Raw genomic sequence first — 22,692 nt, forward strand, 5'->3', positions numbered from 1 at the left:
AGTTTGTCATATCCAAATATCAGAGCCATTAGAGATGGTTCATATGAATTTGAATGGCCCTATGGAAAAAACAGTATTAGTCGCAAGAATTATGTGTTAATCTATATGGATGGCAATTCAAGGTTCACATGGGTGAAATTTATAAGAGACAAGTTAGACAGTTTTGAAGCCTTTAGAAAGCTATGCAGGACCTTGATGAATGAAAAGGGTCATGTTATTGGAATAATCAGAAAGATAAAAAGTTATCGTGGAAGGAAGTTTAAAAAATGAAGACTTTGTTGCTTACTATGAAGATGAAGGGATTGATGTATGCGTGATAAGTTTTATATTTATGATTGATCGTACTTGAGAACTAACTATTATCACCATGAAAGCAAGCGCACATATCGAACAGTAGTATAGTTTATAGCAAGACCGGAATGTCGAACCTACAAGAACTAAAAGTACTAGTATTAACTTTCTTTTTATTATCTAGCCTAAAAATAAGGGGATTTACTTTATCTAAACTAATTAACTAAACTAAGAATGCATATGAAGAAAATTGGGGAAATACTTTTGGGAAAACTGATTGATTTGGACAATACCTAAAGAAAAATCCACCTAGACTTCACTTGTTACTTGACTCTGAACTAGACGATTTATTCACTTGACTCGATCTGTAGAAATCTCTAAGTTATATTATTATCTCTCTCGAGACTAACAACGTCTAACCCTAGGTTGACTAATTGAAATCTCTTTCTAATTAAAACCCCTAGTGTTGCATTAATTCAATCTATGGATTCCCTTATTATGTTTGACCCTAATCCAGCAGATTTATGTCGCCCTATGTCTAAGGGTGCAATCAACTCCGCTTAATTATGCTAGATCTACTCTTAGACAGGGACTTTTGATCCTCTAAATAAGCACATCAAAACTTGAATCAATATCCTGGAATATTAAAACAAGAATTAAGAACACATAATTAAAAACAAATCAAGTATTTATCATATAATTCAAAAAATAATAACAAGATCCGTCTTAGGTTTCATTCCTCTTAGGTATTTAGGGGACTTAGTTCATAAGTGTAAAAGGAAACAGCTCAGAAGAATAATAATAACAAAATATAAAGAAAACCCAAAAACCCCTGAAGGAAATTGAAGGGAGATCTTCAGTCTTGAAGGAGAATCCAACTTTTGAGATGGATCAATCAGCTTTCTTTGAGTAATTCCTTGCCTCCTACTCTGTGTATCTTTTCTAGGTATCTCCTGGGGTGTTTATATAGGCTTTAGAATGCTTCAAAACCCTCAAGAGTGGCCTTTTCCGAGTAGGACTAGACTTGGGCTCGAGAAGGACATGCCTGTGTGCAAGTGCTTCAAACCGTGTTAGAGTCTATTGAATAGACACGGGCTTGTGGTCTACCCGTGTAAGGAAGTCTAGGCCGTGTTAGGGTCTGCTAAAACTACACGGGCGTGTGGCCTATCCATTTAAGGAAGTCCAGCCGTGTTGATTTCTCACATTGACCCATTTTCTCTGTTTTTGGCCCGTTCTCGCTCTTTTTACTCTCCTATGCCCACCTAAGTGTAAAACATGAAATTAAAGTATTAGGAGCATCAAATTCCATAAATCTAATGATAATTAATCCAAAAATATGCTAAGCATGCGATAAAAATATGTAAAAATTACGACTTATCAAATACCCCCACACTTAAGCGTTTGCTTGTCCTTAAGCAAAATCCTCAATTCACAATTAAGAATCCATTTTTCTCAACTTATAATTCCTATCAATATCTCAAAATAAACCATAAGTAATCATACATTGAGAATTCAACTAGAAGAACATCAATGTTTCAAACATTCCAAGTTGAGCATTTTATCACGAAAACATAGGTGTCTCCCATCATCTAAGTAATCACATTTGATTCAAAATATCACAGAATTCAACATCCTCACTAAAGATTCACTCAAATCATTCGAGGTTTTGAGGACAACAAATGAAGCACTCATCAGTCAATATGAAAAGTTATTACCATAGGCTTGCGTGAAAATCAAATCTCCACCACTATAAATTGAGATGATACATCAATCAAAAGGTCTTTAGAGGGTTGTAACGTGGCTTTGGTTAGGGGGTATGGTCACAAGCTGAAAGAGAAGATTAAAATCGAAATTGAATTGAAAAATTACCTAACTAGAAAAAAAATACCATAACTAACAAATTACATTCCTAATTAGATGATCCTAGAATTGAGCTTTTCTTCATGGATAACATCGTTTTAATCCAAGCATTACATGATTTTTTTTTTAGAACAAATCAAGTATTTAGAACTTTGCTAACTATCAAAAATAAAACATAGCTAAGAAATTTATTCAAATCAAATCTCGACAAAAATAGGGATCAAATTAATTGAGGGGATTTCAACAATAATGGGTTATGGGTTAATATTGAGGGTAAATCAATGAATGGCTTGTTGGGCTCAATGAGGTTTACTAAGGGTTAATTATGAGGGTAGACTTTTATGGAGTGAGTGGGTTAAACCTACGTGCCTTTATCATTTTGACATATCAAATCAAATGGTGTGGTCTTGACATGCATAATTGAAGCAAGTTCTAGAATAACAAATCAATATTGACGCACTCATAGCAATAATAAAAATGAGCATGAAAGAAATAATATATGCTCTAAAGGCTCAAGATCTCACAAAAATTATGGCTTTTTGATGTTAATCTTGTGAATTTCAACTCAAGATAATACCTAAACTTGGGGAAACAACCTAAAAAATTTTAATTCTTAAAAATCAACTTATCATGTTTGATTCTCTAATTCCTTAAAGTTTGAACAATCAATGCATAAATGCCTATGTTTTAATTCAAGACATATCAATAAAAATTATAAATTAATCAAAATTCATTCTAATAGTGATATGAGTGAGTTACATGAGAATAAGACAAAACTCAGGGATTTTTCTGATAATGATATAAATAACCCCCTTCCCCACACTTAAGATGTACATTGTTCTCAATGTACAAAGATAAATTTACTGAAATAAAATCATAAGATAGGGAGAGAAGTGAAACTTCCTGAATGTTAAATGGATTCCTTGAATTGGAGTTATGGAAAGTAATCGACCAAGGTAAGGTATCCTCCGGTGGTGGTAGAGGTTGGGTTCCACAAGTGTTGTGCCAAAAGAATATTATAACTAGTGGTAGCTATGGTCATGGTCGAGCAGGGCATGGCAGTCGTGGAGGACCTTTTCCAGTAGAGTTGTAAATTCTTAAGTAATAGTGAGCTTTGGAGCTCTTTATAACTGCGATAGAATCAATAACTCTTTAGAAAATATAAAGTACCATGATTACTCGTAAAGAAATGGCCGAAAATATAAATTGTTCAATATAAACTACAAAACATAAGGATGAAGTAAAAAAAATTAAAGATAAATAGAATAAAAAGTAGTTTTAAAAAGATAAAAGTAAAAACATAAAGATAATAAATAAAAATCTTCAAAAATCTTCATCTCCAGATGGTTCGTGAGGTGAGGGTGGCAATGAGATGTGGTGCTGACAAATCTGATGTAAGGTTGCATCAATGTGATCAAATCGTTGAAAACATTACTGCTCGAATCGAGTGAGGTGCTCAGAGATGTCAGAGAGTAAAGCCGCAGTATGAACTGAACGATGAATAGGCGGTGGCTGAGAGTTTGGATCCTCGTGAGGTGGAGGGACAACATCAGTAATGTCCTCTGGGTTCTCCTGCTCAGCTGACTGGACGAAGTGGTACTAGGGAGGATCAAATCCACATTGTCGCTCGATCATCCTCATATGGAGCATACTCGAGATGCCCTATGGAGACATCTGACCGATGAGGGTGAGGAGGATGCTTGTGCCGCTGTGTTGAGGAGACCGAAGTACTACACCAGGTGAGTCACATAAGGGCTGATGGAAATGACTCCCTTCCTATACCGCTCCGTCTGATGGTGAATGGTGAGGGCAATGAAATAGGCGGGGTCGAATACGTGCCCATACGCCATGTTCCATAAAAAATAGGTGTCATTAGTGTTGACGACGTTGGTACTCTCTCGCCGTCCTATCAGGATGTGGCCAGGATGGCATGTAAGTATCTCAATGATGGGGCGAGAGCTGATGCCTTGGAGCGGTTACGATCATAAGTGGCCGAAGCAGGAACGAGGGCCTTCCAGAAGTTTGAAGGAGAGTAGTGGATGTGGCGGTGGAGGCTATCAAAGTTGTTGTCATCCATGAACTCCTCCGTGTATAGTCCTAATACGACTCCGAACTCAGGCACATTCAACTGGCAAACTAAACCGCCGAGATGAAACTAGACCATTCTAGGATCATCAAACTCTGTTATAATGGCTTGAAGATGGAAGGTCGAATAGAGTTCGAGTGTGAGCTCGAGGTACGTCGGCTCGATGATCTCAAAGAAGAGTCTCTACGGGTCAATAGTTAGGAGAGCCCAGACTGGGTCAGCAAGTTGGGTCTACTCTAGGGCAGTCCAATCAATGCAACGACCCACACTTAGGGGTCGGGCCAATAGTATCTGGAATAGTTTCTCCTATGGCCCCGGTGGAAATTAGAGGAATGGGTGTCTGATTTCAGTGGTAGGACCCGAGGAGGATACTGCTCTTTTTCGCTTCTCGATGCGATGACAACAGTCTTCTTACCTCTAGTGTTTTTCATAGTGTGCCTTTTATTTTGGTATGCCCTAATGCTCATAACTGCAAAAAAAACTCACAGTATATGAATCGAAACTAAGTGTATACAAAACTACTTGTAACCATCCAATGCACTTAATTGTGAAGAATAAGAAAGAAAATCCTAACATAATTAACTACTAACCAAACTGAAAACCATCAGAAGAACCTATTATTTAGGACAGTAAATGAAATCAAAAATCAGAATAAAAATCAAGCTATTCTATACTTGTTAGAATGAATGTAATAACAATAGACATAAATAAGAAAGAATACTAATAATAAAACTAAAGTTAAAAGAAAAATAATCAAAATCAAAAGAATAAAAAATAGAGTAAACTAGAGAATAAAGAAGTTAAAAAACATGGAAACCGACGGTTGGTGGTGGCCGAAGGGTTGGCCGGCGGTACGAGCGTTGGTTGTACGAGGGTGATGTAGGTCAGCCACAAGCGTGGGCAGTGGGGCCGTGGGGCGTGTAAGGGTGAGAAGAGAGGAAAGATAAAGGAGAAAATGGAAAAGAAAAGGGAGCTAGGGGTGGTCGGTCGGTGGGGGGGAAGAGATTTCAGCGAATTGGGTTAGGGTATTTGGGGAAAGGGGTGATGAATAGTGGGGGTTTATATAGATATGAGGGCACACGGCCGTAGGGCATGCCCAAGTGCCCTTATTTTAGCCCGTGTGCGTGATTTTATATAGATATGAGGGCACACGGCCGTAGGGCATGCTCGAGTGCCCTTATTTTAGCCCGTGTGTTCGTGATTTTCAAATTTGGGCGCGTCTGAGATTTGGCCCACGCCCGTGTTCTTTGGGCGTGTTGGTGCACATGACTGTGTCGCATGGCCATGTCCTACTTCGTTCGCTTCTCCCACGCTTGTGTATATAGGCACACGCCCGTGTTATTTTGACAGCTTCAACCATAGGTGGTGGGCACGGGTGTAACACCCCTAACTCGTGACCGACGCCGGTGTCGGACACGAGGGGTTAACGAGACAAATCCTCTTAAAGTACCGACCAATTTGGCATTTCTGGACAGGCTGGAAAACTGCGTCACCGTCGCCTTAAAAATCATATCTCGAGTTTCAAAACTCGGAAACTGGTTTTGTAAATTTTCCCTGAATTTAGACTCATATACCCATCCATGGATTTATTTTTAGAATTTTTGGTTGGGCCAATTGGTACAGTTTATTAGTTAAAGTCACCCATGTTACAGGGATCGACTGCTCTGACCTCCGCGCGTTACAACTTGAATATCTTTCTGTACAGGGATTTAATACTGGTGCCGTTTGTTTCTAATGAAACTAGACTCAAAATGGAATCTGTACATATAAGGCATGACTCCTAATTCTTTCTGGATAATTTATGGTAAATTTTCAAAGTCACGACAGGGGACCCAGAAATCGTTCTGGCCCTGTCTCATGAGAACTTTAATATTTCCCAGTATACTGCTCATATGGTCGTTTCGTTTCGTCCATATAAAAATAGATTCATCAAGGTTCAGTTCCATAATTTACTCACTATTTAATTCTACTTCTACTATTTTTAGTGATTTTTCAATCTCATCTCACTGCTGCTGTCCGCAACAGTTACTGCAGTAGACTATGCCAATTTCATGAATTTTTCCTTGGCCTTAATCATCCATCATACATGACACAAATTATGGCCACCTTAACAAAATTTGAGTTTCTAAGACTCGTGGCTATAGGTTCTAGCATCCCACTCGACGACCACATAGGCCATTTTCACATGGCTTAAAGTTTACAACCCACAATTCGACAAAATATAATAGCCTATACATGCCAAATGTTCTTCAACAACAAAAAACAATACCACAAGATTTCAGCCGGTGTGATGACTTCAACGACGGTTCCGAGCACGCAACAATACGAGTCCAAGAGACCTAAAATGGGTGACAAGAAAACACCGAGTGAGTTTACAACTCAGTAAGTCATAAGCATTCGTCAATCCACTGATAAAGTTACTACTACATGTACAACAAATGAGGCTAGGTACTCGTCCATATCGAATCTATACCATAATACCTCGAACCTTTCGGTCCAATCTCGTACCAATTCATACATCCACATTTCATATTCTACACAACAAGATAATCGAAGCATTTTTACACATTAACTCAATTTCCAGCACAACCATACAATTTCAATCATCACATAGATTTAAGGCTTACCAAATTCAACCCGAGCATGAACATATTTTCTATTCGTCAAGAGCTCGAGGTACTTACCCGATCCGCTGTCCGGATTAGCTCGATAATGTCGCACACTCAGTGCCAATTGTAATGCAAGAACATATAGTGAATCCGCACACTTAGTGCTATATGTATTCAACTCGCACACTTAGTGCTATATAATCAAACTCGCACACTTAGTGCTGTACAATTTTAAACCCGCACACTTAGTGCCAATCTTGTCACCGTGTCCATTTATACCCGCACACTTAGTGCCGAGACCAATACCTTATGTATTTTGCTGCCTTTATACATTCAACAATGGCATCATTCCATACACATACATTTCCATTTACACACCAACTCATTTAAACACATTTGCATATATATATTGATCATTTAAATCAACACCAAATATACGCTTAATGACTTACCTTGTGTTGGGTAAAACAGTCCAAGTCGGCTACTCGATGACCTTCGTCTTTCCCTTGCTTGATTCTCCTTCTTTAACTCCTTGAGCTTAATCAATAAATCAACCAGTTTAACCCTCTTGCTAAACATTCATAATTCAATTACACATGCATATGTATGTTTGTATATTCGCAACCATCCTCACTTATTACCCATTTGGTCAACAATCTAAGCCAAGATAAGGCTTCAATATGGTTGCCTCTAACCGAATACATGCACACCAATCTACTTCCTTTGGCGAATATGCATGTCTATGTGGAGGCTAATTTTACACTTAATACTACACAAAAAAACAGCATACATTTTCCTAATTAACGCATTACATATTGTAGTTCTATACACATCTCTCATTTATTTCATAACCAAACAACATCACAAGCAAATAGACACCTTAAAATAGTATACATGTCATACCAATTCATCATGTGCAAACATATATTCATGTAGGTGCAATGGCGAATTCTCAAGTGGCTTATATCCAAATATACACACATATCCAAAGCTTAAATCTTACTTACCATGCAACATGCATGAATCATACTTATGGATACAACATGGCGAATACCACAACACCATACCGTTTCAATTTGGTCATGGTTAAACAAAGAACTTAGTATCTCATTCAAAAATGCTAAAAGAAAATCTAAGAATCCTAAATCTACCATCACATGAATCATTATCAAGCTTGATATTTAGCATGCAATGGCATTAACACCATATTCACTTTGGCGAATTTCATTCCCATGACATAACAAAGATTTGAACCATGGGCTAACAAGAACATCAAGCTAGCAACTAAAATATACATGAATCTCATGGCAAAACATCAAACTTACCTTAATCTAGGTACAAGTATGGCCAAACCTCCTCCTAAACCTCTTCCAAACCAACATGAAACAAGAATTCCTTCCTTCCTCCTTAGAATTTTCAGCCCAAAGGAAATGAAAATGATGAACAAAATTCTTCTTTCTTTCTCCACACTCACGGCAACAAGGGCATCCAAGCTCATCTTTCTCTTTTTTTTTTTCATTTTTTATGCTTATTTTTATTATAATACTTCCTACATAACTCACTAGCCAAACATGTTGGAAACATGTTTTCCTTGCCCATCATGCCCACCTTGGCGGCCACTATAGTCAAATTTGGGGAATTTGACATGCAAGGACAACATTTCCTAGTGTGCATCAATAGACCACTTCCACATTTGCCTATCTCAATTCTAAATTTTCTCACACAAGTCCTTTCTAGTGAAATTCACCTTTATAACACTAAATCAATCATCATAAAATGTCATACATGAGCACACACATATTATAGGCATCAAAATAAATTTTAATTATTTTTATGCCTCGGTTTTGTGGTCCCGAAACCACATTCGACTAGGGTCAATTTTGGGTGTTACAACTCTCCCCACTTAAGAAATTTTCGTCCCGAAAATCTTACCGTAAATAGGTTTGGATATCGTTCTTTCATAGAGTTCTCGGTCTCCCAAGTAGCTTCTTCTATCCCGTGCTTGAGCCATAACACTTTCACTAGCGGAACCCGCTTGTTTCGCAACTCTTTCACTTCTCGTGATAGGATACGAATCGGTTCTTCCTCATAACTCATATTAGCTTGAATTTCCATTTCCGATGGACTAATCACGTGCGATGGATCGGATCTATAGTGTCGAAGCATCGAAACATGGAAGACGTTGTGAATCCTTTCAAGTTCGGGGGCAAAATCAAACGATCGCGATCGGACCGACTCGTTCAGATATTTCATATGGCCCGATGAACCTCGGGCTCAATTTTCCCTACGGCCAAATCTAAGCACCTTCTTCCAAGGTGAAACTTTGAGAAAGACCTTGTCTCCAACACGATATTCAATATCTTTTCTTTTCAAATCCGCATACGACTTTTGGCGATCCGAAGCAGCTTTCAAACTTTCACGAATTACTCGAACTCTTTGCTCGGCATCCTTAACCAAATCAACCCCGAAGAATTTACCTTCACTAAGTTCAGTCCAGAATAATGGGGTACGGCATTTACGACCGTATAAAGCCTCGTAAGGCGCCATCTTAATACTTGATTGAAAGCTATTGTTGTAAGCAAATTCAATCAAAGGCAGATACCGTTCCCATGAACCACTAAACTCAAGGATACAACATCTCAACATATCCTCGAGTATTTGAATTATCCGTTCGGATTGACCATCGGTTTGGGGGTGAAAGGTGGTGCTGAAATGCAACTTGGTACCCAAAGCTTCTTGCAACTTTTTCCAAAATCGCGAGGTAAATCTCGGATCTCTATCCGACACGATAGAAATAGGCACCCTGTGTAATCTCACAATCTGAGAAACGTACAATTCCGCTAATTTGTCCATTGAAAAATTCGTACGTACGGGGACAAAGTGGGCCGACTTAGTCAATCAATCTACCACGACCCAAACCGCATCCTTCTTACTTGCTGACAATGGCAGTCCGGATACAAAGTCCATTGTGACTCGATCCCATTTCCACTCGGGTATCGTGATTGGTGAAGTAATCTGAGAAGGCACCGATGTTCCGCTTTCACTTGTTGACATATTAGACATCTCGAAACAAAGTCGGAGATGTCTCGCTTCATACCATGCCACCAAAACCGACGTTTCAATTCATTGTACATCTTCGTACTCCCCGGGTGGATTGCCATTCGGCTACAATGGGCTTCATTCAGAATTATCGAAATGAGTTCAATTCTTTGGGACACACGACGACTTTTGAACCTCAAACAATCGTCATCGTCGATTTGAAACTCCGAGTCCTTGTTCGAACACATGCAGCCCGCTTTGCAACCAACTCGTCGTCGACTTTCTGAGCTTCTCGAATTTGGTGTGTCAATAATGGTTTGGCTTTCAATTCAGCCACTAACACACTGTCGGATCGGACAGACAAGTGCACATTCATCGCTCGTAAAGTGAATAACGATTTACGACTCAAGGCATCCGCAACCACATTCACCTTTCCCGGTGATAGTCAATGATCACTCATAATCCTTTAACATTTCGAGCCAACGTCTTTGTCGCAGATTTAAGTCTCTTTGGGTCATCAAATATTTGAGACTTTTGTGATCCGAGTATACATGGCACCTTTCACCAAATAAGTAATGTCGCCAAATCTTTAAGGCGAATACGATGGCGGCCAATTCGAGATCATGAGTCGGATAATTTTTCTCATGTGGCTTTAATTGCCTCGACGCATAGGCCACAACTCGACCTTCTTGCATTAATACGCAACCTAACCCAAGTAGAGAAGCGTCACTATAAATGACAAACTCTTTGCCCGATTCGGGTTGCACTAGAATTGGGGCTTCAGTCAAATAAGCTTTCAGTTGATCGAAACTTTTCTGACATTTCTCCATCCATTCGAACTTAACATCCTTTTGGAGTAGCTTCGTCATTGGCGTGGCTATCGTCGAGAAACCTTTTACAAATCGTCGGTAATAACCGCAAGCCCCAAAAAGCTCCTAACTTCGGTAACATTCCTTGGTGGTTTCCAATCGACTATGGCGAAATTTTGTTCGGTCCACCGACACCGTCACGGACACCACGTGCCCCAAAAAGCTAACCTCTTTCAACCAAAATTCACATTTATGAACTTTGCGTATAATCGCTTATCTCGTAAGATTTGCAACACTAGCCTCGGTGTTCAAGATGCTCGGTTCATCTCGAATAGACCAAAATGTCATCGATAAATACAACTACGAACCGATCCAAGTATGGCCTGAAAATTCTATTCATTAAATCCATAAACACCGTTAGGGCATTAGTGAGCCTAAACGGCATCACCAAGAATTCGTAGTGACCGTACCTCGTTCTAAAAGCGGTTTTGGGTATGTCCGATTCTCGGACCCTCAACCGATAGTACCCGACCTCAAATCTATCTTTGAAAACACCGAGGCTCCCTTTAATTGATCAAACAAATCGTCAATTCGTGGCAATGGATATTTATTCTTTATCGTCACTTTATTGAGTTGACGATAGTCGATGCACAACCTCATGGTTCCGTCCTTCTTCTTCACAAACAATACAAAGTCGCCCATGGAGAAAAACTCTCGTCGAGCGAAACCTCCATCCGTCAATTCTTGCAATTGAACCTTCAATTCCTTTAATTCCGTTAATGCCATACGATACGGGGCTATTGAAATCGGCGTAGTACCCGTACAACCGATGCGAATTCCACTTCTCGAACCGGTGGCAATCCGGTAACTCCTCGGAAAAACATCTGAATACTCACAAACCACTGGTACCGATTCGAGTTTCCTTTCCGTCTCTTTACTTCCAAACACATACGCAAGGTATGTTTCACACCCTTTTTCACATACCTCCGGCGGTCATAGAAGATATTATCGTTGGCGCTCCTTTTAAATCAAGAGACTCAACTCGGACTACCTCATTATTTGCACTCCTCAAATCAATGGTTTTCCTTTTGCGATCCACCATCATGCATCATGTACGGTCACCAATCCATACCAAGAATAACATCAATTCATTAAATGGTAGAAGCATCGGATCGGTAAAAAAACAGATTCTCGAATTGTTAGGGGCATCTCTTGCACACTTTATCAACGAGCACGTATTGACCCAAAGGGTTTGACACTCGAATTACGAACTCGAGAGACTCAACGGTAGAGTCTTCTTGGATGCTAAGGTTTCACATACATATGAGTGAGTAGAGCCGGGTCAATCAATGCAATCACAATAGTATCAAAGAGAGTAAAAGTACCGGTGATAACGTCGGGAGGATGCCTCCTCTCGTGCGGGATGGCATATGCTCTAGCAGAGTACGGGTCTCGGATCGGACAGCCGTATTAGAGGCTCCTCTCGATTACCACCCCTACCTCCAGAGATTCTCGGGGCCTACCTCCACCGTCGTTCCACTAGGTCTTGCACCTTGCGTCTTATTCCTCTCATCTAGCTCGTGCAATCTCTAATGAAGTGGTCCTTGAACCGCATCCATAACAGCCCTATTAATGACTTACCCCAACATTCACCTAGGTGTCGTCTTCCACATTGGGGGCATTCAGTCTCTCTTGACGATTATTGCCCACACTAGCTACTGAAGTAGCTCGAGTCCGTCGATGGTCGGGCTCTAATGGAAATTCCCGCATGATCGTCCTCGACTTCTTGGTGTCCTCCCCGAACCTCTTTACAGCCGAGAATGGAGCTTTACTCGTCGATCTTTTACGGTAATCTCTTGCTTCAAATTCAGCCTTCTTCTTCTCCTTCCCAAGTTCTTCCGCCTTGCGTGCTCGTTCGACTAGTGTCACGAACTCCTTTATCTCCAAAATTCCCACTAGTAACTTTAACTCTTCATTCAATCCTTCTTCAAATCTTTTGCACATCGCAACCTCATCAGCCACACACTCCGAGCATACCGACTAAGTCTTACGAACTCATGTTCGTATTCGATATCTGATCATCCGGCCTTGCTTGAGTTCCAAGAATTCCTTACGCTTCGATCGATGAACTGTTGACTAATGTATTTCTTTCAAATTGGATTGGAAGAAATCCCAAGTAACTCGTTCATTTGGGACTATGGAAATTAAAGTCCTCCACCAATAGTAAGTGAGTCTCATAACAAGGATATAGCACACTTAAGACATTCGTCGGTGTGCATGACATTCATCTAACACTCTAATGGTGTTATCGAGCGAACTTCGGCCTTTTCGGCATCATCAAGAACTATGGCCTTGAACTCCTCATTACGCTTCCTAATCAAGTCCACAGGTGGTTTACTCAGCCTCACGGGATCGATGAATCGGAGGCATTACGGGCTCTTGGGGTGGAGTATTTAAATTCGGAATGGTTGGACAGCCGGGTTGGTTCGGGCATATTCGCGACCCACTCATTCATCATGGTGAAGAAGGCTTGTTTCGCCCTTCATTTTGATTATTCGCGGATGATCGAGGCTCAACGGGCGGTGTCCCTTGCGCAGAGCAGCCGCTACACTTTCAACGTCATCCGCCAAGGGTCTCTCTACCCGGGTTCCATTGCTAATCAAAACAAAAATTCCACCGTCGAAGTCATCACATTATTAAGCGCTAACAATTTGGCATGTATAGCTAGACTCACACGCGCTATGGTAGTCCTAGAACCGACTAAACCATGGCTCTGATACCAATAAAATTGTAACACCCTAACTCGTGACCGACGCCGTTATCGGACACGAGGGTTAACGAGACAAATCCTCTTAAAGTACCGACCAATTTGGCATTTCTGGACAGGCTGGAAAACTGCGTCACCGTCGCCTTAAAAATCATATCTCGAGTTCCAAAACTCAGAAACTGGTTTCGTAAATTTTCCCTGAATTTAGACTCATATACCCATCAATGGATTTATTTTTAGAATTTTTGGTTGGGCCAATTGGTACAGTTTATTAGTTAAAGTCACCCATGTTACAGGGATCGACTGCTCTGACCTCCGCGCGTTACAACTTGAATATCTTTCTGTACAGGGATTTAATACTGGTGCCGTTTGTTTCTAATGAAACTAGACTCAAAATGGAATCTGTACATATAAGGAATGACTCCTAATTCTTTCTGGATAATTTATGGTAAATTTTCAAAGTCGCGACAGGGGACCCAGAAATCGTTCTGGCCCTGTCTCACGAGAACTTTAATATTTCCCAGTATACTGCTCATATGGTCGTTTCGTTTCGTCCATATAAAAATAGATTCATCAAGGTTCAGTTCCATAATTTACTCACTATTTAATTCTACTTCTACTATTTTTAGTGATTTTTCAATCTCATCTCACTGCTGCTGTCCGCAACAGTTACTGCAGTAGACTATGCCAATTTCATGAATTTTTCCTTGGCCTTAATCATCCATCATACATGACACAAATTATGGCCACCTTAACAAAATTTGAGTTTCTAAGACTCGTGGCTATAGGTTCTAGCATCCCACTCGACGACCACATAGGCCATTTTCACATGGCTTAAAGTTTACAACCCACAATTCGACAAAATATAATAGCCTATACATGCCAAATGTTCTTCAACAACAAAAAACAATACCACAAGATTTCAGCCGGTGTGATGACTTCAACGACGGTTCCGAAAGCACGCAACAATACGAGTCCAAGAGACCTAAAATGGGTGACAAGAAAACACCGAGTGAGTTTACAACTCAGTAAGTCATAAGCATTCGTCAATCCACCGATAAAGTTACTACTACATGTACAACAAATGAGGCTAGGTACTCGTCCATATCGAATCTATACCATAATACCTCGAACCTTTCGGTCCAATCTCGTACCAATTCATACATCCACATTTCATATTCTACACAACAAGATAATCAAGCATTTTTACACATTAACTCAATTTCCAGCACAACCATACAATTTCAATCATCACATAGATTTAAGGCTTACCAAATTCAACCCCGAGCATGAACATATTTTCTATTCGTCAAGAGCTCGAGGTACTTACCCGATCCGCTGTCCGGATTAGCTCGATAATGTCGCACACTCAGTGCCAATTGTAATGCAAGAACATATAGTGAATCCGCACACTTAGTGCTATATGTATTCAACTCGCACACTTAGTGCTATATAATCAAACTCGCACACTTAGTGCTGTACAATTTTAAACCCGCACACTTAGTGCCAATCTTGTCACCGTGTCCATTTATACCCGCACACTTAGTGCCGAGACCAATACCTTATGTATTTTGCTGCCTTTATACATTCAACAATGGCATCATTCCATACACATACATTTCCATTTACACACCAACTCATTTAAACACATTTGCATATATATATTGATCATTTAAATCAACACCAAATATACGCTTAATGACTTACCTTGTGTTGGGTAAAACAGTCCAAGTCGGCTACTCGATGACCTTCGTCTTTCCCTTGCTTGATTCTCCTTCTTTAACTCCTTGAGCTTAATCAATAAATCAACTAGTTTAACCCTCTTGCTAAACATTCATAATTCAATTACACATGCATATGTATGTTTGTATATTCGCAACCATCCTCACTTATTACCCATTTGGTCAACAATCTAAGCCAAGATAAGGCTTCAATATGGTTGCCTCTAACCGAATACATGCACACCAATCTACTTCCTTTGGCCGAATATGCATGTCTATGTGGAGGCTAATTTTACACTTAATACTACACAAAAAAAACAGCATACATTTTCCTAATTAACGATTACATATTGTAGTTCTATACACATCTCTCATTTATTTCATAACCAAACAACATCACAAGCAAATAGACACCTTAAAATAGTATACATGTCATACCAATTCATCATGTGCAAACATATATTCATGTAGGTGCAATGGCCAATTCTCAAGTGGCTTATATCCAAATATACACACATATCCAAAGCTTAAATCTTACTTACCATGCAACATGCATGAATCATACTTATGGATACAACATGGCGAATACCACAACACCATACCGTTTCAATTTGGTCATGGTTAAACAAAGAACTTAGTATCTCATTCAAAAATGCTAAAAGAAAATCTAAGAATCCTCAATCTACCATCACATGAATCATTATCAAGCTTGATATTTAGCATGCAATGGCATTAACACCATATTCACTTTGGCGAATTTCATTCCCATGACATAACAAAGATTTGAACCATGGGCTAACAAGAACATCAAGCTAGCAACTAAAATATACATGAATCTCATGGCAAAACATCAAACTTACCTTAATCTAGGTACAAGTATGGCCAAACCTCCTCCTAAACCTCTTCCAAACCAACATGAAACAAGAATTCCTTCCTTCCTCCTTAGAATTTTCAGCCCAAAGGAAATGAAAATGATGAACAAAATTCTTCTTTCTTTCTCCACACTCACGGCAACAAGGGCATCCAAGCTCATCTTTCTCTTTTTTTTTTCATTTTTTATGCTTATTTTTATTATAATACTTCCTACATAACTCACTAGCCAAACATGTTGGAAACATGTTTTCCTTGCCCATCATGCCCACCTTGGCGGCCACTATAGTCAAATTTGGGGAATTTGACATGCAAGGACAACATTTCCTAGTGTGCATCAATAGACCACTTCCACATTTGCCTATCTCAATTCTAAATTTTCTCACACAAGTCCTTTCTAGTGAAATTCACCTTTATAACACTAAATCAATCATCATAAAATGTCATACATGAGCACACACATATTATAGGCATCAAAATAAATTTTTAATTATTTTTATGCCTCGGTTTTGTGGTCCCGAAACCACATTCCGACTAGGGTCAATTTTGGGCTGTTACAACGGGTGTGTCACATGACTGTATTAATTTCTCAATTTCTACCACAGCTTATAAACATGAGCGTGTCACACGCTTGTGTTGATTTGGAAAAATTTCACACGACCACGTCGCACGGTCGTGGCAATGTATCGAATCCCGTGTTTTAGGAAAATTTTACTCTGTTTTCACACGGCCGTATCGCACGCCTTGTCTCTGCCCGTGGTATGAGCACGGCCTAAAGCACGCCCGTGTACCTGGCCGTGCAGATTTGGAAAACCTGCGTTCAAGGACTCAGTTAATGATTTAGATGTTAAAACAAAAATATAAAAAAATCAACACTGTTAGTGCTCGGGTTGCCTGCCGAGAAACGCTTTTTTAGAGTCTAAGCTTGACTTACCTCTCTGTTGCATGGTCATGGTGGTGCGAGGAGTTTACACTCCTCATTCCTGCTATCAATTTTATCAAAATAAGGTTTTAGACGAGTACTATTTACCTTAAAAGTACCGAATTTGGAATGAGTTACCTTGAATGTACCGTATGGGAAAATGTTAAGTACTGTAAAAGGGATTGTTCCATTAGGTTCAGAAGAGGTAATACAAGGTTCTGCTGCATCTAATAGTACTTTGTCTCCAACCTTAAGTTGATTTGGTGAAACATTGAGTCCGTATGGCGTAGTTTTGGTTTATCGTGTGTTCTTGGTTTCTGTGTCTGCCATTCATCTAGTTCCTTAATTTGTAGCCTACGTTCTTCATAGAGGGGTCCTTTGTTGTTACTTGAACATGGCTTATGTATGCTCTTCGAACGTGTTTCCTGCAAAGAAGGTTGCACCACATGATCATTATTAGTAGCATGGTTTATACAACCACCCTCAGTATTTGATTTGTTACTTGAACTATGAGCTTGTAGAGTGATTGTTTCATGACCCACATGAAATGTGAGTTCACCTGTACCAACATCAATAGTAGTTCTAGCAGTTGCTAAAAAGGGCCTTCCTAAAATTAAAGGTACATCACTATCCTCTTCTATGTCTAGAACAGAAAAATCAATTGGGAATATTAATTTGTCAATTTTAACAAGTACATCTTCAATAACACCCCTAAGAAATCTGATTGTTTTATCTGCCAATTGAATTCTCATCCTAGTTTGTTTGGGTTTCCCAAAACCTAGTTGCTTAAACATTTTATAGGGCATGACATTAATACTAGCCCCTAAGTCAGCCAAAGCATTGTTAACGTTTAAACTACCAATTAAACGAGGAATCGTAAAACTCCCTGGATCTTTCAATTTGTTGGTTAGCTTATTCTATAGAATGGCTAGGCAAACTGCGTTCAACTCTACATGCGACGCCACATCCAACTTCCGCTTATTTGCTAAAAGCTCATTTAAAAATTTAACTGCGTTTGGCATCTGTGAAAGAGCTTTAATAAATTGTAAGTTAATATGTAATTTCTTTAATAATTTAAGGAATTTACCAAATTGTTCGTCTGTGTGGTCTTTCCTTGTCGCACTGGGGTATGGTACACGAGGTTTGTACTCTCTACTTACCAGTTTTTGCTCATTGTGGTCCACCTCACCTTTACCTTTACTTACCACAATTCCTTGCCTTGGTTCAGGTTCAGGTTCAGGTTCAACTAACCCTTCCTTATCTTGAATAGTAATTGCATTGAGCTGTTCCCTTGGGTTAGATTCAGTATTACTCGGCAAGCTACCTTGTGGTCGTTCAGAAATTAGTTTGGCAAGTTGGCCTATCTGAGTTTTGAGCCCTTGGATCGATGCTTGTTGATTCTTAAGTGTTGTTTTGGTATTCTGAAAACGAGTTTCTAACACCGAGATAAATTTCATTAGCATCTCTTCAAGGTTCAGCTTCTTTTCTTGCTGGTAAGGTGGTTGTTGAAAACCTAGGGGATGTTGTGTCCTTTGATTTCCTTGGCCACCCCACGAGATGTTGGGATGGTTCCTCCAACCTACATTATAAGTGTTACTGTATGGGTTATTTTGAGGTCTAGAATTATTGTTACCCATATATTGAACTTGTTCCTCCTCAGTGCTAGGGTTGAAGGATTGATATTCTGTATATACTCCTCCTCCATTTGAATCGCACCTCATCATTGGATGTACCTGAGTAGAACTATACAAATCGTAAATCTTTTTATTTAAAAGTTCTACTTGGTTAGACAGCATATTAACCGCATTGAGGTTGAAAACATCAGCTGCTTTTGTCAGCTTTGTTCTCATGACTTGCCACTGATAGTTATTCAGTGACATCTCTTCAATAAATTCATAAGCCTCTTTAGGTATTTTGTTATTCAAAGTTCCACCAGTGGCTGCGTCGATAAGTTTCCTTGTTGAAGGGTTCACACTGTTGTAAAAAGTCTGAACCTGCAGCCATAGAGGTAACCCATGGTGAGGGCACATTCGTAATACGTCCTTATATCTCTCCTATGCATCATAAAGAGTTTCTAGATCCATCTGCACAAAAGAAGAGATATCATTCCTCAACTTAGTCGTTTTAGCCGGCGAAAAATATTTAAGTAAAAATTTTTCGATCATTTGTTCCCAAGTTGTGATTGACCCTCACGGTAACGAGTTCAACCACTGTTCAGCTTTGTTCCTCAACGAAAAGGGAAACAACCGAAGGCGAATGGGGATTTACTTTATCTAAACTAATTAACTAAACTAAGAATGCACAGGAAAAAAATTGGGGAAATACTTTTGGGAAAACTGATTGATTTGGACAATACTGTAACGCTCCAAAAATCTTGAAATCCCAAACTTTCTTTTTGTTGGTTTCGATAAAAATTGTGCTTAACATTCCTAGTCAAGTGTTAATTATGTGATAGTAGGTCTTGGTGAAGGTTTAAGTTCGAACTTAGGGGTGAAGAAAATTATGGTTTAATTACTAAAAGAACCTTGTTGGCAAGTAGGTTGGCTTTTAAATAAATGAAGAAAGAATTGGACAGAAAAAAGCCTTGTGGTGGAGCGGCAAGTGGCGTCACATACAAGGCAAGGAGGTAGGGGTTCGAATCCTTCCTTGCTCAAAGGAAGGATTTTTTTATTTTTTTATTTTTTGCTTAAGGAATGGACAGTGGTGGCGTTGAATGTGAACTCTGTAGGGAGTGATAAGAGGAGAAATTTGAGGAGGGGATTAAGGGGTTATCAGGGAGAAAAATTAGGGGATGAGAAGTGTAAAGAGGTGGAGCTGAATTGGGGATTAGGGGATAGGAAATTCGGCTAGAGGCTATATATAGATGCCGAATGTGAGGTTGCCAGGCTAATGCCAAATTCTCCCTCACCTTGTTGCTAGAAAACACCTTTTTCTCTAAAGATCTAAAAGCCAAAAATCCCTTGTTCTTCCTTCATTTTCTTTGTGTCGATTCTCTATTCTTCCCTACTCAAATTTTATTTTTTATTCACCTCTGGTTTTAAACGATTTCTACTTTTCTTTGTGCCGAATAACCTTTTTCATACAAGTCTCAAGAGCCGAATATCCTCTGTGCCGCCACTACTCTTTCTACTTAAACCGATTCTAATGTAAGTGTTTTGCTCTCTCAATTGTTTTGCTAGTATAGATCACTCTGTCCCTTACTTATTCTAATTGGTTATGGTAGGATTAGTATCGAATCCCAGTCTTTTGGATCTCTGCCGATTTGCTCCCTAGGTGTTGAAACTTTGGTAAGTGTTCCTCACTTCGGTAAAGGTTGGCGAAATAGGCTTTAGTAGAAAAGGGTGACATATGCTGGATACAACTTACCCAATATGTTTTTAATGATAAAGGTTAATACAGATAAGGGTAACACTCGTGATTAGTGATCAAGGAAAAGCTATTAAGACTTGGCGTTTCAGGTAAGGTTAAGGTGAGACTTCGGCTTTTGGTAAAGTATTCGATAAGTATATGTGAGTAATCATTGAGTGATATCGATTGTAGGTTCGTGGTAAGGGGGATCGCAATACGCTTTATTACTAGGTGTGTGCATACATTGCACACACACAGTAGATCGGCAAAAACCGAAATGCCGAAAAGTCGAAATGCTGAAAAGCTGAAAGTTTGGCTACTGTAGTCTTGTGAGTGTGCGAACACTCATACGGGGGAAAACGACAGGTTATCTGAGGCCCCATGGGCGATTCCATGAACTTGGGCTGTGTTTTGGCCAATCGGGCCAAGATGGGCTAAGTAGGCCTGATGGGCTGTTGAGCCCAAAATAGGCAAAATTGGCAACTTGATGTTAAGTGATGGAAATTATATGAAAGCATGTATATGAATGTGATTTGGGCCTAATGGGCCATATGAATGTGATTTGGGCCCAATGGGCCATACGAATGTGATTTAGGCCAAATGGGCAATATGAATAAGATTGGGCCTAGTGGGCCATATGCATGTATGTAGACTTGTTTGGGCTCTGTAAGGGGTTTTGGGCCTAGTATCTGATAATTGTTTAATTGACATAAAACTTAATTAATTAATTGCGACCGTGGACAAGTCATAAGGTTAAGGTGTGGTAATAGGTATATGCATGCCTAGGATTGGATCTAGGGAGAGCTTGGTACTTAAGCGGTCTTAATGACTCACCTCCTTTTCTCTGGAATCCGACCTGGTGCATAGTATCTGTTCACTTTAGCCAACGAAGACTTGTTAACGGGCCAAGGTAAGTAACAAATCTAATAAAGTGAAATTACCAAAATGTCTCTAAGGGAAAAAATGACCAAAATACCCCTGTAACGCCCCGTACCCGAGACCGTTGCAGGAGTCGAACACGAGGTGTTAACGGACTTAATTCATTTACTTACACAGTTCATTTTTAAATTTCCAGACAAGCTGGTTAACTGCATCACAGTCACTTTAAAAATCATATCTTGAGTTCCAAAGCTCAAAAACCGATTCCATAAATTTTTCCTGAAACTAGACTCATACATCTATCTTCAAATTTTTTTCTAAAATTTTTGGTCAGGCCAATTAGTACAGTTTATTAGTTAAAGTCTCCCCTGTTTCAGGGTTCGACTACTCTGACCTTCATGCATTACGACTTAGATATCTCCTTGTACAGGTCTTAAATACTTATTCTGTTTATTTCTAAAGAAACTAGACTCGGAAGGGAATCTGTACATATAGGGCATGACTTCTAATTATCTCTGATTAATTTATAGTGAATTTCCAAATTCAGAACAGGGGATCCAGTAACCGTTCTGGCCCTATTTCACAAAAACTTAAACATCTCATAGAATACGGCTCATATGGCCATTTCGCCTCTTCCATATGAAAATAGATTCATCAAGGTTCGTTTACATAATTTATTCACTATTTAATTCCATTCCTACTATTTTTAGCGATTTTTCAAATCCACATCACTGCTGCTGTCAGCATCTTTTTTTTTTTAAGGTAAACTTTACCTATTTCATGGTTTTCCATGGATCAACTAGAATTTTGTCATACATAGCACCAAAATGATCGTGATTAACCATTCCAATGGCTAATCATTACCAAACATTTCCATACCACTCAACGAACAACATACAAAATGATTATAATGCTATGCTCAATATATATATAAGCCATTTTCGCATGGCTATCCTAATATATACATTACCAAAGGTACTTGACTAACAACAAAGGGCAGTCCTATACATGCCATTATCAGAGTTCAACTAAAAGAGTACCAAAAGGGCTTCGATAGTGTGGACGACTTCGACTTTGACAATCCCGAGTCCGATAGCTGACGAGCAAAATCTATAAAACAGAGAATCAAAGCAACGGAATAAGCATTTAATGCTTAGTAAGTTTGAGTAATGAAATTAGTTTTGACTAAAGTATAACATTCATATGGCTAAATGAATAACTTCATATATGCACATTCTCATAATCATACTTACTTCACGCTTCAATCAACATATTCATACACAAGGTATCAAACCTAACTAAAGGCCGGAAGCTCGTTAATCAATTGAGCGAGTACTATTTGAAAGGAATCAACCTTTCCGATGCATATACGAAACATACCTTATCGTTTGTATTTTATGAGCGTATTAATTGAAATTATTACAGCAAGATCGCTCGCTTCCAAACCCAAGTATCTTCGGGATTTAGCCGGATATAGCAACTCGCACAAAT

At 39.3% G+C, this 22,692-nt stretch overlaps 1 non-coding gene across 1 annotated transcript; it reads left to right on the forward strand.

Moving 5' to 3' along the window:
* Nucleotides 1–18,984: 18,984 nt before the first annotated feature.
* Nucleotides 18,985–19,091, forward strand: LOC128283009 (small nucleolar RNA R71). Its single transcript, XR_008273354.1, has one exon. It is a non-coding gene; the product is annotated as a small nucleolar RNA R71 (small nucleolar RNA).
* Nucleotides 19,092–22,692: the final 3,601 nt, after the last annotated feature.

Source organism: Gossypium arboreum, chromosome 10 (assembly GCF_025698485.1).
Source record: "Gossypium arboreum isolate Shixiya-1 chromosome 10, ASM2569848v2, whole genome shotgun sequence".
NCBI lineage: Eukaryota > Viridiplantae > Streptophyta > Magnoliopsida > Malvales > Malvaceae > Gossypium > Gossypium arboreum.